Consider the following 14,956-nt stretch of genomic DNA (forward strand, 5'->3'; position numbering starts at 1 on the left):
GTCCAGCACCTTCCCTGTTCTAGGAATACTCACTTTGCAGAGTGGCAAGTGTGGCCTCCGGAACCAGGCATGCTGGGTTGAATGTTCTGCTTGACCTTAAGTAAGTCACTGAACTCTCTGTGCCCCAATGGTCTGGAGATTAAGTAGGTTCATATATGCAAAGTGCTTAGCACTGCACCTGCTGTACAGGAAAGTTGTCAATAAATGTTAGCTGTACTCAATAATAAAAAGTAGTCAGTAAATGTCACTATTTTTGTTTTTTTTGTCTCAGAGCCAGGGGAGAACTGAGAAATGGCCTTGATCGGGGCTTGCAGCCCAGCTCTGACCTCCCAGACTGAGTCGGCTGCTTCCAGGCCACCTGGGAGCTTGTTGGACACTCAGAATGCCAGGCCTCCTGGGGGACTCTAAGGCAGCAGGTGGTGGCAGGAAAGGGGTTTCACACCTTGGCCTATAGGCATCTGCAACTAAGTCCCCCCTCCCAGCCTCACCCGCCTGCACCTTCTCTCTTCTCCCTGCCTCTCCAAGTCCCCTCTGTCTTGCAAGGCTCCTTCAGGCCATCTCCTACAGGTAGAATGCCTGCCAACCCTGCTGCCTGAGCTCCCACAGCTCCTACTTCTTGGAGCTTCAGTTTCCTCAAAAATGAAAGATGATCAAAACTCCCACATTATGGGATTCACACCAAGTGAGGTCATGCATCCATGAATGCATGGCCACAGCAGCCAATCAGAGCTAACTATTGCTATTATCTGCACCCCCACCTGGTGGGTCCTGTTCTGGGGCTCCCAGCATGACTTAGGAGCCCAGACTCACAGCAGACCGCAGGAAAGACTTGCTAACCAGGGTGGGCTGAACTGAACTTTGCACCTCCCCGAGTTGGGCTCTGAGTTGAGAATGAATGAGCACGACTGGAACTTGAGAGTGGATGGTGCTTACCAAAAACAGCCTGAACGAAGGAGGAAGGAAGAGAGGACAAGCTGAGCACACCCTGGGCCCCAGAGGAAGTTGAAAGCTGGGACGTGGTGCGACAGTTCAAGGACCCACAGGGCAGGCCCTACCCCACCCACACCTGCATACGTCAGTGGAGAGTGCCTGACCCTTGTACAGCCAACCCTTCTCTCAGGCCCTGGATCTGTAGAGGTCCTAGCCTGGGGGCTTCCCTGGCTATTTGCCCCACATCTGGTCAGCTAGCAGAGCTTTGTGTCTTTAGGTCAGCATTGCCCTCTCCAGGCTCTTTTTATGAAAGGCAACTAGTTAATAGCACCTCTTTACTGTCTCCCCATCTCCTTACCTCTTCCAGGTGTGGCCCTTGATGATATCTTCCTGGTGGTTTCATATCCACAAGCTCATTTAATCCTTCACAATACCCTGAGGAGTAGGCATTTTACAGAAATGGAAACCAGCTCAGAGAGGCTAAGTAACCTGCCTGAGGTCACACAGCTTATAGGAGGCTGGCCTTCCAACCGAGGCTCCTGTCAAGAAGTTCCTCATGCCTGAGCGAGTGGCTTCTTGCTGGAAGAGTTTTCAGGGAGCCAGTGCAACTAGGCCTCTTGTTTGTTGAGAAGGAAATGGATACGCAGCGCTGGGAAGGGAGTGCCTCAGGTCATGTCACAGGCTCCTGGCAGAACCAGGCAGGTGTAGAGAACTTTCTTTTGGCATCGAAGGCCTGGTAGGGGAGGCTCTGCCCTGAAGGCAACTTTCTTTGCTGCCTCCAGGTCTGCAATCAAGCCACTTCCTCAGAGAGAAGACTTTCTGGACAGTCCTAGCTGAATAGGGCCCTGTTACCCTCCACCTCCTGGCCTGGCTTTATTTTTCTTCATGGCACTTATTGTCGCTTGCAATTTTACGAATCAAATTATTTATTTATTGTCCCCTCTCCAACTAGAATGTGAGCTCCATGAACTCAGGGAGGGTCTCTCTTGGTCCCTGGCCTAGAATAGTACCTAGCACAAAAGCAACAATTTTTTTGTGGAATGAATGAATGAATGAATGAATGAAAGGAGTCAGGTAGTAAAAGAAGAAACTTACGCTTATGGGGAAAAGTTTGGTATAAAGACAAATTTATTAAGGGCAAGCTTAACAGATACTTCTAGGTGGAGGAGGGGAAGAGAAGTAATTTAGAATAGGAAGAGGCAGGGCCACCATGTACAGCCATGCAGTCTGACACACACTGTAAAATGTGGTGCCCCCTCCAGTTGTACAGTTACCAACTTGGACAACAGTACATGGAGCCCCTGGGGATGGGGAAGAACACAGCAGTTCTGGCCTCCTCAGCAGGGCCTGCCCGAGGGAGTGAGGGAGTGATGAGTGAATGCAGCTCTGCAGATGCCTGCAGCAGGAGGAACAGGCTGTACCCTCCGCGAGGACACCACATGGTCACGGTTAGCAGTTTGCCATCTGGTGGCTTGTCTCCACAGACGGTTGTCTAATCAGGGGCAACAACTCTTCTGCTGTTAGCAATCTCCAGTACCTGGAGCAGCCAGTAGGACGCGGATGGGAAAATCACCTCGACACACCCCACAGACACACACTGAATGCTGTGGACAAAGATAATCACAGCAGTGGGAGGGAGGGCTGTTTCCTGAGCCGCGGCGAGCTCTGAAGGCGGAGGACACTATGTTCTGAGACTTCTCCACTGAGCAGACGACTCCTGAGGAACCTGGCCCGGCCCCTTCCTCCTCCCCAGCCCCACAGGCTGGGCATAACAACCACCACCCTGCGATCGTGGGGTTCGTCTTTGATGAGTCACCTTGCCCACAGTGAGCCTTGCTGGGCGATGTTATCAGTGTCTCTGCTCACTTAATTCCTTGGTTGACATCACCACCGCCTCCGGTTCTCGGCACTGCTGCCTGCAGCCTGGCATATCCTGGAAAAGAAGGCGGTGGCGATCTCTTGCCAGAAGCTACCAGGGCAGGTAAATTGGGACCCTCAGTAATTTGGTCTTTAGCCTCAAGGCGCTTGGCCGAATTTCTTGCTTTGCTGCCTGGGGGCCTCAGTTTACCTCCTAGGACATGCTGTCTGGAGTCAGGTCCCGAGAGAGACTTTTCCACCCTGCTCCATACTTACTCTCCTCTCCTTCTTTGGATGTGGGTCAAGCTGCTCATCCTTTAGTGTGTCCAGCTGTATCCTTGGGGTGCAGTCCCCAAGTCCAGCCCTCTACTGGCTCAGGCTTTTGCTCCTAAGTTCTGTCTCACGCAAGCCTAGCTGCCTCCGAGCATCTGTGACGGGCTCACACTATGTTGCTCTGCTGGCCTTCGGCCTGTCTCTCTGTCCAGCCACTCAGACCCGAGGCCCAGCTCCCTCAAAGGTCCCCCAACTCCTTCTTTTGCCCCCATTTCCTTGGGCAGCTTCCTGTGAGCCTAAGGCAGTCCTTCTCCTTTATAATCTAGCACTCCCTCTCTCAGAGCTCCCTTCGCCTTGTCACCCTTCTCAATGCTGACTTGTGGCCAGTGGCACATGGAAGATGCCATGGGGTCAGCAGAGCAGTGACAGTGGTGATTACAAACGTGGATGAGAAGGGCGGGGTTCAGGTCCTCTCCCCACAATCTCCTACTCTGCCCGCTTCCCGCCATTTTCGATGGACAGCAAAGCAGATGAGATTGAGAGGCCGCAGGAAGAGGCTCAGCTCAGGCCTGGGGGCTGGACCTCAGTCTGAGATGGGAGGCTGCCCAAGCTTGGAGGTGGTGAGGGGAAGTGGGTGGGGCTGGGCAGAGAGAAGAGCCAGTCCTCTGAACTACCCAAACAGCATCCTCTGTGGCCCCAAGAGACAGCTCTCAAAGGTTACTGCCCAGGGCCAGGACGGGGAGGGGGAGGTTTCTCAATACCGAGTCACTTTTACTCTAGTTATTTGACCAAAATGAATTGTTCTTAGAAGGAAAAAGAAAAAAAACAAAACAAAACAAAAAATAAAACCCACCACTGAGGTCACTCCTGTTTCCCCAGCAGCTGACGAGCAGATCCTGAGAGCAGATAGCACACCTGGGCCGGGGCTAGTTCTTATTCACCACTCTCCCCACAAGAAAGCCAGCAGGGTTCTGCTCGCCACTCTGCACCCAAACACCGCTGCCACCTCGGCACCCTGGAACACGGTAGAATGCTGTAGCAAGTAAGGATGGGGGCACCCGCAGGGAGGCCTAGGGGAGCAAGCCTGGGTTTAGCCCCACACACTGCAGTCTCACTGGGTCACATAGCAGATGAGAGAAACCATTGAGGAGCCAATGAGATAAAAATATGAAAGAGCTTTGCAGTGTTCGCTGGCCAACCAGGGGCTGGGGTCCTGTTGGGGAGGGAAAGGTGAGTTAGGGAGGGTTTCAGAGAAGAGGCCGCAGCTCAATGGTTTGAGAACATTATATTAGTTGACTACATCTGCTCTTGTATCTTTTAGCTTCCCTTTAAGCCCTGATCCAGTTCTTATTAATGCGCCCAGGGAGATGCACAGGTGCACACCTTGAGAATGATGGGCACCATTGCTGAGCTCGGCTTGTGGTCTCTTTAGACTCCTGGATCCTTTTTCAAGTTTGAGAACATGGGACCCTTAGTTTAATCTAGTGTGTATTCTGCTCTAGTACTTTCCTCCTTGGCTGCAGACTAAGCTCAAATGCTTGTTGACCTTGACTGCTTTCTTCAGTTTGGAGAGGGTAACCTGATTCTGGTTATAGTGTGAGCCCTTATGCCCCTTTAACCCTGAGCCCAAAGCTCACTTCCACTTACATAGCTCACGCACACCACAAACTCATTTATTCCAGCCTGAACTTGTTATCTTTCTCTCACTAGCTTCTTCCTCCACTTGGGTGCTAGATCTTAGCTCATGGTAAGCTCCCTATCACCCAAGCCAGAGGCTGAGTCACTCTTGACCACTGCCTTCTGTCCACCACATCTGATTAGGTTTCTTGTCTAGTGGATTCTAACACTTTGGTATTTTGAGGCTTCATCTCTTCTTTCCCCTTCCCTCCATCCCTATCTCCTGGTTTTTGTAATAGTTTAGATCCCCATCTCTTTCCTTAAGAACAACCAGTGGACCCAGTCAGATCTCCACACAGCTGCCAGTGGGCTCTCTGCTGAGGCGGTGGCACCCTTTCCTTCTGGTGGCTCCTGCCTGCTTCTCTGGCCTCATGGCCGGCCCTGAAGGACACAGACACACCATGTGCGTGCTGGAAATGCCTGGGCTGGAACTGTCTTGCTCAGACTGTTGGGAGTGCCCTTCTCCTCCTTGTCAACCTAGAGAGTATCTTCCTCCTCCTCCAGGAGATCTCCCAGACTGAATATACACGTGGGTCGCTCCTTCCTACGTGCCTCGCTCTACTCTGTCCATCCCATGCTGGGGGTGCCTCTCCAACTATAGACTCAATACTGACCTCTGCCACAGATGGGGCCTTTGTCCTTTCTCCACCTAGACCCTGACCCTTCCAGGAGCGTGGTGGGTAAGCACCAGGCAGACCTGGGTGGCATCCAGTTTCGACCCTTTCCCTCTGATGAACTCAGACAAGTTACTTTATCTCTCTGAGCTTTCCTTTCTTCATCTATCCAATGGGTTTACTGCTTCCCAGGATGGGTGATTGAGCGAATCAAGTGCTTGACACAAAGCCTGGCTCACCATGAGAGTGCAGCAAATGGCACCCAGTTTTCACTGCTGCTAGTAATTACTAGGACCCGGGAGAAAGTGCAGATAACTCAGGGTGCTGGCACTTTGACCCTCTCCTCTACTCCCCAATGTTCTTCAGCATAGCCCCTTTGTCCCCTCTACCCTTGTTCAGACTCCTTGTTGGTCCCCTTTCTGGCTGTATGCTCTCTCCACCTAGAATAAGCCTTGGGCAAGGATGGCTCCTCCCTTTTTGCCAGCCCTTCCTTCCAGGACCCAGTGATGACCACGCAGAGTTGCAGTGATGCCCATTGTCAGAACCGTTCTCAGCCTGGGCTGCCACACTCCTCTCTCTTACTGCTCAACAAGGCTCCAGAGTTTGCCCCCAACCACAAGGGAGTGACATGACGAAATGGCAGGCTAGTAAACCCGGGTCTTCTGGCTTCGAAGCAAGACTCTCTTCATTCTGCCTTGCTGCTGTCCCTTTTTGCATCCGTAGGACTTAGTCTCTCATCTGCAAAATGGGCATGATTCCTTCTCTTCCTTCCTCATCCAGAGGAGGGGAAACGGAAGGGGTTAGGCAGGGAAGTAACGAGGAGGTGGAGACCCTGCAGTGTATAAGGCAGATAAGCCTGGCTGGGGTCGAGGATACAACAGGAGGCCAGGCAGGCCTCATAATCAGTTAGTTGGGTCTCCTCCCTTCCAGCTGCCTGTGCCTGAGTCCACAGCGCACCCTGCTGGTGAGTTAGTCTAGAAGCTCCCTGTGGGCAGCTCCAGCTCCACACTTTGCATTTCCTTAGGATGACCACTGGGAGGGTGTCCCCCCAGCCTCGGGGAGCCTAGTTTGAGGGCTGGCATGCGCTCATGGCTTGGGAAGGGGAGGGGAGCCAGTGCTGTCTGAGAGGGAAGCTTTCGAGGCCAAAGAGTTCACCATTCTCTTTCAATTAACTCGCTGAAATCTTTTCGGAGAGAAAGGTCTGCAGCTAGACAGGAAAATGAGTGGTTTTTTCCAAGCCCAGAAGCTACCACTCGATTAGGCTCCCTTCCACCCCACACCTCCACCCTACAAAGACTGTGAGGTAAGACATTAAGTGAGGCCAGACCCTGAGAAATCAGGGTGAGGGGCGATTGGGTCCCTTGCTGCCTAGGCTGGGCTCCTTCATCAGCACCCTCACCAGTGCCCGCCCTCCAGAGCACGGGCCTGCCTTCCTGCTCATCAGAACTTTTCTCCACGTCATCAGCAGCTTCATCATCGCGGTGTTTCCTTAGCTTCATTCTCTGTTGGGCGCTGGGGATTCAAGGAGAAGCCAGCCCCTAACCGGCCCCCGAGCGGCTCGCACAAGACACTGTCCTCCCCACCTTCCCCCTCCCCATTCATCCCCAACATCTTCCTCACTCTGGGCTCCAGGACCCTCTTTGATAGAAGGCAGCCATACTATCCCTGAGACTAAAATCCAGGTCGCTGTGGCCACCCTCCTGCCCCTTCCCTGGAAAGTTGCTACTCATTCCCCACCTTGGGCTCTGCGCACTGTGTTTAAGACTTTTTCCTCCAACTGCATTCTTCCCGGACTGCCTACATAAAGCCCGGATCACATTCCTCTTCCTCCGGGAAGCCTTCCTGGATGGATCCTAGCCGCAATGATTTACTCGACTTCAGTCTTTTGCAGGATCTCCTGGAACACACTGCTTTGTTCTGGGTTCATTTGTTATCCTATCTGCCCCATAGAAGCTCCACATATCAGGAGCAGATATCTATGTCACCTCCTTCTGTGCATCCCTGGCAAGACATGCTCCTTTTAGTTCATTTATACCAGTGGTTCTCAACGGGACACAGTTTTGCCCCCAGGGGACCTTCGGTAATATCTGGAGATAATCTTGGTTGTTGCACTAGAAGATGGTGCTTCTGGCATTAGGTGGGTAGACTCTAGGGATGCTGCTAACTATCCTACAATGTACAGAACAGCCTCCACAACAAAGAAATATCCCATCCCAAATGTCACTAGTGTTGAGGTTCAGAAACCCTGACTTAAACGATTCCACAGACTGGGTATTAATATAGTGGCCAAGAAGGAGGCCATGACTCATGCAGAAGGGGATGGATCAGGCATCTTAAAACAGACACCAGCTTCCCCTCCACGTGGCCTTCACACTCCCACATGCCTCCCACACCCTTTTCTTGGGCTGGTCATACATATCTCGCTTAAGTGGAGGCTGACCTGAGCCAGAGGAGGAGCCAGGGACTATGTGGAGAGTCCTTGGTGAAGTGGGCTCTGTATGAGGAACCGTTTGTGAGCAGAGAGTGTCTTGGCCTCAGTTTAGTCATCTGTAAAATGGGGGTGAGTGGCCTCATCCAGTCCTAACGGTCAAAGGTTCTAAACTGTGCCTCCCGGATGTGCACAGTCATTTTCCCCTCTGCTGAGGGCCGGGAGCCCTCCTGTAGGGCTGAGGGTGGAGTACCAACCTCTGGGCCCTTCAACAGATGTGAGGGGCCATTGTGGCTCCAATTGCTCTCCCAGGAAACAGCTGTAGGTATAAGAATGCTTTGATAGGCTTCATCAAAGCTTCCTCCGCGTCCCCTGGGGACTGCCTGGATGAGCAACGTAAAGAGCCTTGAGCTGGGAACAGCTGTTAGCCAGGCCCCAATGCGGAGGTGGAGGCTGCGAAGGGTGTCCCCACTTTGGTTAGGGTTAAGAATGTCCCAGAGGCTGTGTCACCCTGACACAGCCCACTCTAGGGACAATTCAGGGTCCTTCCCTGCACCCTCTCTGTGTGGGCTTAGGTGACCGGGCTCTTGGCAGCTGAGCAGAGGCTACTCTCTCTCTTATGAAGAGCTCTTTCATTGTGATAGGCCTGGCTCCCATCCTCTGGGGGAAGGGTCCACAAGGAGGGCAGAGAGGAGCCAGTCCTCCCAGCCCCCTTAATCTGGCGAGTCCCTGGTTAGCAAGGTGACCCTGAGTAAGCCTCTCCTCAGAGGTCACAGACCTGTCTCACCCAGGGCCCAGACCTGTTCGGGAATAGGGTTGGTCTCAGGAGAACTCGCGTGAGGTAGAACTAGCTTGAAACCTCTCTGCTGATCAGCGCCCCTTCAGCATTGTCCACGGTGGAAACGTTGCCCAAAAGATCCTCCTGCAGGGCGGGGTGTGTGCGTGTGCATGTGTGTGCTTGTGCGCAGTGTGTGTGTGTGTGTGTGTGTGTGTGTTCATGGTGCATGGAGACTGAGCTGGAACATCTGAGGGTCTTCCATTGGGGCCTTGTGGGTAAGGGTGTGTTCTGGAGTTAGATAGCCTTGGAGCCAGGTGCTGGACTATCTACCAAGACACTCATTTAACTCCTCTGAGCCTCAGTTTCCTTATCTGTTATGGTAATAAATCTCTCCCCTTACAGGTTGTCACGAGGGTTGAAGGAGGTAATGCATGTAAAACACTCCATAGTCCCTGGAGTGTGGCTAGCATCTGGCAAATGCTGGCAATTGGGGTCGTCATTTTTCTCATCATCATCATCACCATTTGGGGTAACGTCTTTGGAGAACCCAGGTTTTAGCCCATTGATTGCTATAGCCTGTTGTGAAAAACAGAGGTCTTTGGGAGCACTTTCAGGTGTTTTTTTGTTTTTTGGTTGGTTTTTTTTTTAGCAGCTTGAGGAGGCATAGTTGGGAGGAACGTTAGCCCCCGAACTTCCTTGGATATGTGAGATTCAGGATGACAACCCAGGTATGAGATGGCCGGGTATGTGTCTCCACTGTCTTCAGCAAATGTGTGTGATGTGTGCTCATTTTGGGTGTGAGTATGACATGTTGTGTGTACTCTGGGTGAAGGTGGGGGTGTTGGGTGTGTGCGAAGTGGAACTTTGCCCCGTCCTGAGCATGTAAGGTCTTCTCTGTGTCCACTCCCTCTGGGTGAATCTGTGTCACTGTTTCTTAAGTTAGTGTGTCTCTGTGACTGTGTTTTTGCTTCCGCTACTGTGTGTTTTTGTGGGTACCTAGTCATTGGGTCCTTTCTAATGGTGTCCTTGTAGGTTTGATTTGTGGGGGCCACAGTGAAGTGAGAGGCTCTAGGGCCGAAGTGAATGGAGGAGGAGCAAGCTGCTGCCTAAGGAGGGCTGAGTTTGGAAGCATCCTTTAATGTAAGCAGAAGTTAAAGATTCTTCTAAATCTGAGCAAGGCGGGAATTTAGAGTTCGACCATGGACCGGTTCCCTTACTTTACAAATGGGAGGAGGCAGGTGGGTCTAAGACCAAACCAGTGACAGAGAATGGCTTGAGGTCTGGACTGTCAGGCTGTGGGTTGCTGGCAGGAGTCTCCCTGGCCCCACTCTCCACCCCGAATGGTCCCTTTCCGGGGCCAGACTTCAGCAGCCGTAGGAGTGTCAGCAAAGAACCTGCGCTCAGGCACAGCCTTCAACTGCTTTCTTTAACTTCAAATTTAATTAACTGGGCACCCTGTATTTGTACTTGCTAACTCTGGCACTTCTAGCCAGTGGGCTGGGGGCAGGTGCAGAAGTGGAAAGCCTCCAGCCATGTTCCACCCAAGCACAGCCAATTCAGGTCAACCCAAGTCAGTCTGTGCCTGTTGCGTGTTTCCTGGGGGCAGCCTTGTGCCAGGAGCGGTGGAGGTGACATGCTCCGAGACTCCTCCCCTCTGCCTTGCAGAGCCACGTGCTCTAACTCAGTGAATCTGACTGTGGGTCAGGGGTACTGCAGAGAGTCTGGAAACCAGACGGGTCAATGAGAGCTCTCCTACAGATGTGGCCACCGTTTTTCAAAAGTCCAGAGATACTACTGTGATGAATAAAACGCGTATTTGTTTAAAGGCAAGCATTACATAATGACTTTTGGCTATTAATCTTTTTCTCCATCCAGAGAATAGCTAAGTGTAATAAGCAGAGAAGAGGGACACTTTTGGGGATTTCCTACTGGAAAAAGTCTGAGGACTATTAGGACTCAGGACCTTTCGTGTACCATGGACTCAGTGGGCATCTGGTGAAGTCTATGGACCCCTTTTTTGGACTTATGTTTTCAAAGGTGTAAAATTAAATCCACAGGATTGCAAAAAAACCCCAATAGAATGAAAATGCAGATATCAAAACCTCAAAGAAACAGCTTTATGATATAGTAATATATGTGCTTCTTTATTGACACTTTGGTGGTGATTGTTTTAAAGCAGTGATGTGTATAAACGATATTTCAAAATTATGCGACAACTCTAATGTGATCCAAAAGTGTCTATGATTTCTACTGGTGACAAAGTCGGTTTCTGCAAATACTACTGTAATTGTTCCCTAAATCTACAATGAAAGGAAGTGCTAAATTTCAGTTAGAGGCTAATGAAAATAAAGATACTTTTTTTTTTCCTATATGAAATCATGGATCCCTGAATTCTATCCACAGACCTCTGTGTTGGGGGATGTCTGGGACTCCAGGTTAAAGACACCTGTCCGAGAGGGAAATCCCACAAAAGGACTTAGAATGAAGTATGAGCAACAGTCACCCATACTCAGAAACGGGAAAAAATTAGGTGAAAATGTGATGGGCAACTTGAGAGCGTGGGTCAGGGTGTAGGTGGTCCATGCTTTCCCACAGACCCCTGGGAAGAGCCCAAGTACGCTCCTACCCACACTGCCTAAGCCAGCACCGTAGCCCTTGGGTTAATCTTGCCCTCTGATGTCCTCCACAGGTGTGGAATGCGTGGTCAGACACTGGCAGCGAGGCCTGGGATGTTTTGTAGAGAAATCCTCAGGAGAGAGCCTCTGGCAGAGCTGATAACCCGGTGGGATGGGGCCCTTGTTCTTTTTTTTTTTTCTTCTTTAAAGAAGGGGATGAACTCACACAAATGCAAATGTGAAAGTACATAAGCATGGCAACTTGGTAAGAATAGTGTCACAGGAATTAGGACACTATAATGAGAACCTTTCGGACTTCATAAATAATAATGCCCTCTTGTAGGACATCAACTCTAACTCCAGTCTGACTGATAGTTAAGGCATCAGGTTGAGCTAATCCTGAATATCTGCATTCCAAGTAGTTGACACTGGAATTAATCTTGAACTTGCTGTGGATCAATGCCTCTTATTTTTAAAATTTTCTCCAGGTTTATTGGGATATAATTGACATATAACACTGTGTAAGGTATAACATTTAATGTACGCAGAATGATGTGATATATGTATATATTGTGAAATGATCCCACAGTAAGTTTAGTTAACATTCGCCACCTCACATATTTACAATTTTTTATCTTGGGATGAGAACTTTTGAGATCTACTCTCTTAACAACTTTCAAATACACAGTATGGTGTTGTTAACTATAGTCACTATTGCCGTGCCTTACATCCCTAGAATTTATTAATCTTATAACTGGAAGTTTGTACTTTTGACCAGCTTCACTCATTTCCCCCACCTCCACCCCCCACCTCTGGTAATCACCAATCTGCTCTCTGTTTCTAGGTGTTCTATTTTATTTTTAAAGATTCTACATATAAGTGAGATCAGACAGTATTTGTCTTTCTCTAGCTGACTTATTTCACTGGACCTTGGTTCTGAGGGGAGTGGTGGGCAGCTTCGGAGTGAGGGGCAGGGCGGCAGGGAAGGAGGGAGGGTGTCCAAGCCAGAGCTGGGTTTTGTCTTCGTGAGATGGGCATGCTCAGGACGAAATTCAGCGGAGAAGAAAGTATAAGGACGTTTCTGCAAAGTTGTGCTTTTTGCCTCCTTTCTGAACTTTCCTTCCCCTCCCCTCCCCCCTCTCCCCACCCAGAACGAGGATCCAATTTCCTCTTTTTTTCAAACTATAACTCGAAACAGATTTAGTCTCTGGGGATTGTTCTGTGAAGGAAACCTGTAGAGGCAAGTTATCTCTGAAGTTGTAAGAGAATTTTATATAACAAAAAGTCCATTTGGGATGTGATGCAACTTGAATCTCCGGCTGCTAGCCACCTGTGTCCTGCCTGCAGTAGACATCAGCTAGGGCCACATTTCAAGGTTGGTGTTCCTCCCCTGCCCCCACCCCATGGAAGTTTTTCAGCAATAACCACATGGAAACCCTAAATCTGAGGAGGGACTAGCACCCTGTGACCCATGGCAGAGGCTAAGAATGCAGATTCCTTGGCCTCCTTCCAAACTAATGTATTGGACTCTCCTAGTGGCCTCTGGGGATTCTGGGCTTTGAGATGGAACTTCGAGCTCTGAAGAACTGCCACCTAATGTTTCAGTCATTATGAAGTGGGGTGGAATGGGTGTTGTTCAGTGTGTGTAACACGTGACACCCTCTGGTGCTAGGTGCAGAGAGGGTGCAGCATGATGCAATATGATTATGTTGGGTGATCTGACATGTGTTGTCCCAGCCCCTACTTGAGTGGTATAGGAATGATGCTTTCCGACCTCCCATCACTTATGGCCATGGAGACAAAACAGTCCCACAGAAAACCCAGACGTCCAGCTCTCTCGAACAAGTGTCTCCAATCGAGAGAGGGCTACCCACATCTCATAGTTCTAGAAGCCAAAGGCCTTTTCCATCAAGCTTTAAATTTGTATTCCGGGTCATCGGGCCAGCATTTCCAAAATTGTCTTCTGAGTAACATTAGCATGCCATGGAATGTAATGAAGATTTTTCTTCCAAATATCCAAAATTGGCAATATTTTTCCTTTAAAATTTATTTTGAAAAATATGTGTATAAAAAGTGATAAACATGTGCATACATCTATTATATGATAATCCATCTTTACAAAATGAATGCTCTATCCGAAGAGTCAGGAACTTACATTGGGAATTGCTCATCACAGGAATGATGTTGAAAGTATATTCCATAGTATATTTGGAAATACTATGCTGAACTGTGAGGTCCGTGAAGGCCAGAGTCAGGACTGACATCCTCTCATTTGTTGGAGGACAGTTACACTGGGGCCTCCCAAGGAACTACACATTCTAATGTTCATGCCCTTGGAGGGTCTTCCCTCTACATGTGGGCTTGGACGTGTGACTTGCTTTGGACAATGTGCCATTAGGAGCATGAAGCAAGTATAGACCTGACAAGCACCTGATTCTCCTTTTGGGGTTTGTCCTCTTGGAACATTCTTGGGGAAGCCGAGCCACCAAGCTGTGAAGAAGCATGGATAAACTAGTGAATGATAAGACAGCACCTGGAAAGAGAGAGGCCACACGGAAAAGCCGAGGCACCAGATATTTTAGGCCTTCTTGGATTCCAGCCTAGCCTAGCTGAATGAATGACAAGAGCTGATGCAGAACAATCCCCTAGCTGAGCCTTGTCCAAATTCCCAACCCACAAAATCATGAGAAAGAATAAATTATTGCTATTTTAAGTTACTCAGTTTTGGGGTTGTTTGTTACAGAGCAATAGACAACTGAGACACTTGTAGTAGGTGTGTAATAAATGTATATGGAATAATCCAGCTCTGATGTTAATTCCTTATGCTGCCCCTACATACTCATTAAAGCTTGATCACATCTATTTTCCAATATGATTCCTGTGATGGTTAATTTGATGTGTCAGCTTGACTGGGCCACATGGAGTACCCAGATAGTTGGTCAAACATTAGTCTGGGTGTCTCTGTGTAGGTGTATTTAAACGAGATGAACATTAAAATTGGTAGACCAAGTAGATTGCAATGTGGGTGGGCCTCATCCAATCAGTTGAAAGCCTGAGTAGAAAAAGGCTGACCCTTCCCTGAGTAAGAGAGAATTCTCCTGCCTGATGGCTTTCAAACGGGGCCTCAGCTTTTCCTGCTTTTACAGCAGCCTTCCAGCCTTCAGACTCTAACTGGGACATCGACTCTGCAGATTTTGAACTTTCCAGCCTCCATAATTGCATAAGCTAATTCCTTATGTTAATTTTTTTCTATAGACAAAGATATGTAGATATAGCCTATTAGTTATGTTTCTTTGGAGAACCCTGAATAATCCAGATGTAGTACGAGGATAAGGTGCTAAAACTGTGGAAGTAGTATTGGAAGTGGGTAATGGGGAGAGGCTAGAAGAGTTTTTAGGTTCATGCTAGGAAAATTCTACATTGCTTTGGAGAGATTCTTGGTAGAAATATGAATCTGAAAGACAATTCTAGTAAAGACTTAGAAAAAAAGGAGAGCTATAGAGAACACATATGTCATCATGATAGGATATTGGTAGAGTATGAATAGTGGAGGTGCTTCTGGTGAGCACTCAGACAGAAATGAGGAACATGTTATTGGAGGCTGGAGGAAAGGCAATTCTTGTTATAAAGCAGGACAGAATTTGATTCAATTGGGTTCTAGTGTTTTGCGGAAGGTAGAACTTTCATGTGACAACTTTGGATATTTGGCAGGGAAGATTTCTAAGCAAAGCGTCGGAGTGTGGCCTGGCCTCTCCTTGTTGCTTACTGTAAAATGTGAGAAAGA

At 49.2% G+C, this 14,956-nt stretch overlaps 1 long non-coding RNA gene across 1 annotated transcript; it reads left to right on the forward strand.

The window, feature by feature from the left end:
- Nucleotides 1-8,744: 8,744 nt before the first annotated feature.
- On the forward strand, nucleotides 8,745-9,835 carry LOC120622106 (uncharacterized). The gene is made up of 3 exons (XR_005658423.1): nucleotides 8,745-9,086; nucleotides 9,210-9,285; nucleotides 9,590-9,835. It is a non-coding gene; the product is annotated as an uncharacterized LOC120622106 (long non-coding RNA).
- Nucleotides 9,836-14,956: the final 5,121 nt, after the last annotated feature.

Source organism: Pteropus medius, unplaced genomic scaffold (genome assembly GCF_902729225.1).
Source record: "Pteropus medius unplaced genomic scaffold, Ma_sr-lr_union100, whole genome shotgun sequence".
NCBI classification, from domain to species: domain Eukaryota; kingdom Metazoa; phylum Chordata; class Mammalia; order Chiroptera; family Pteropodidae; genus Pteropus; species Pteropus medius.